Here is a 2,690-nt window from a genome sequence, read left to right as displayed (position 1 = left end):
TGTGCCACTTGAAGAAGGCTCAAAGATAAGCATCAAAGGAGGACCGCCACTTGCTTAAGTAAGATAAGGTCTACCCAAAGAGGGACTTTGGAGACAGAATACTATCTCAAAAGAGGATTGAAAATGTGCAAATCAACTCAAGAAATCAATTGATTCAAAGGTGTGTCTACAAAGGAGACCCCTAAGCCTTATTATATAGCCTTTGGAATGAGCTTGGATGCAAGATCTAGGAGATGTGGGACTTTAGAGTGAGGAAGCTGGCCAGTTAGCTGCTGCACGTCCTCTAGGAGCTTTGAAGTCCCACATTGATGAAATCTCTCCACTCCAAAGGGTTTATAAGGCAACTAGTTCTCCTATAGTTCAAAAACATGAAAACTACCTATGCTACCTTGCACTAACGCCTAGGACGCCCATTCCTCTCCTTTTCTTTTTAAGACCAAGCCATGGAAAGTCCCACATTGCTTGTTCTTAAAGAGAAAGAAGAGTTTATAAGAGTTTATTCACAAGAACAAAGAGAAAGAAATCAAAGAGGCAAATACACGCCTATGAAACCTATTCTACTTTTTTTTTGTACAAATGTATAAAGAAGACAAAAAGTAAAATGATTTCCTTTTGCCATGCTTCTTGTCATCCTTTTATTCTCTTCATTACTTGGCCCATCCATGATCACATCACAAGGTAATTACAACCAAGGGTGGAAACCTTACCCAAGCATGGATCAAGGTCAAAATGGACAAGCTAGACACTCAAGACAATTCAATAGGCCACAACAACAACCATCATTATGGCAACAAGTGTCTACACTCAATGAAAGATCAACAAAGTTGGAAGAGACTCTTCAAAAATTTATGCAGGTGACTATTTCCAACCACAAGAGTACTAAAGTGGCAATTAGAAGCTTGGAGAATCAAGTTGGCCAAATAGCTAAGAAGTTGGAAGATATGCCTGATAAGAGTTTTGGGGCTAATACTGAGGTTAACCCTAAGGAAGAGTGTAAAGTTTTAGTGAGTGTGGATGTTGAAAGAGTTGAGTTAGAGAGAAAAGAAGATAGAAAAGAAGAAGATGAGAGAAAAGAAAAAGAAGAAAAGAGAGGAGAGAAAAATTTTGAAAAATGTGAAAAAATTCTTCGTTATCCAAAAGGTTGTGAGAGAATAGAGAAAGAGAGACAATTTGGGCATTTTAAATATATCTTCAATCAATTGGAGGTTGATCTACTTTTGAATGAAGCATTGCAACAATTTCCAGTTTATGCGAAGCATATGAAGCCAATCTCCACAAAGAGAAGATATATAGATGAGGAGATTATTGAGTGCAAAACTGCTAAGAAGAAGCCACGTCCTCCAAAAGTGAAAGATCCAAGAAGTTTTACCATTCCTTGTGTCATAGGGAAGGAAAATATAAGGAAAGCCCTACTTGATTTAGGGTCAAGTGTTAATTTGATGCCTTTACCTCTATTTGAGCGAATTGATGATCTTGAAGTCAAGCCAACAAAGGTGACTTTGCTAATGGCGGATGGATCTTCAAAGAAGCCTTATGGTGTAATGGAAGACATTATGGTTTGTGTAGGCACACCAGAATTCTTGGTGGACTTTGTGGTGATGGAGATGGAGGAGAATTTGACTCCAATTATTCTTAGAAGACCTTTTATGAAAACGACAAAGGTCATCATTAATGTAGATGAAGGGATGATATAGCTTCAAGACCAAGAAGAAAGGGAGGTCTTTAATGTCTTCATAGAGGAGCAACAAATGCAAAAGGAAGAGGCTATTCATAAAGCTACATATCAAGATGTACCCATGAATAGCCCTAAAGATGCAAAGCTAGGCTTCAAAGGTAAAAATTGTTTCTTGTCACAAGTTAGGGAAGAAGAAAAAGATAGCAAAGGAAGGACGGTTCATGATGACTTGATGCAAGCACAACTCAAATTTGGTAAATCTATAAGATTCAAGAACAAAGTGTGGGTTGTTAAAGACTATAAAGAGAATGGAGTGATAGAGATTGAATCTCCATATTCAAGAAGAGTTAAGAAGATGGACCGGAAGCAGCTGATGAGTTGGTGTGATGACAATAAGGTGAACACCAACATTGAAGATGGAACTTGAGCTTTACTAGGTGATAACAGTTGAAAAACTGTTATTTTCATGCTTAAAAGTGATACTAAAAGCAACCTTTAGACTTAGAAACTAGCTTGAAATCATGCATTTTGTTTATATTTTCAGAAATAAGAGAGCTGGACAGGTTTATGCTTGATTTAAGTGTTTTTGTGCAGGTTTTGAGGTGAATTTGGTGAAAGAAGTGAAGAATAAGAGAGAGGACATTAGAAAAGACAAGAAAGAGTGCAAAAAGGAGAAGTCGAAGGCACCGCTCAGCGGCAAACTACCGCTGAGCGGCACTCAAGAGGTGGCGTTGGAACCGCTGAGGGGCAAATGGCCGCTGAGGGGAAGAAAGAAGACGCGTAACCACCGCTGAGCGGTAAATGGCGCTGAGCGGCACTTTTTGGGCTTGGGCTTTTGTAATCTTTTGTAACTCTAGATTAGTATATAAGGGCTTGCACGTCCTTTAGTTAGAGATCTTTGGCAGAAACGAGGCAAACACTCTCTCTTTCACCCCTTTGAAGGAGGATCTTGGATGCTCAGGCTACCTCTTCACCTTTATTGGGTTTATTCTTTCATACTTTCATTGTTATTCAT

At 38.8% G+C, this 2,690-nt stretch overlaps 1 pseudogene; it reads left to right on the top strand.

Annotated features, from left to right (window-relative positions):
- Positions 1-941: 941 nt before the first annotated feature.
- On the top strand, positions 942-2,102 carry LOC124820940 (uncharacterized; annotated as a pseudogene).
- Positions 2,103-2,690: the final 588 nt, after the last annotated feature.

Source organism: Vigna umbellata, chromosome 11 (assembly GCF_029865625.1).
Source record: "Vigna umbellata cultivar VRB3 chromosome 11, Vumbellata_1.0, whole genome shotgun sequence".
Taxonomy (NCBI): Eukaryota; Viridiplantae; Streptophyta; class Magnoliopsida; order Fabales; family Fabaceae; genus Vigna; species Vigna umbellata.
Note: the sequence above shows the minus strand (reverse complement) of the source record. Positions and strands in the feature narration are given on the sequence as shown.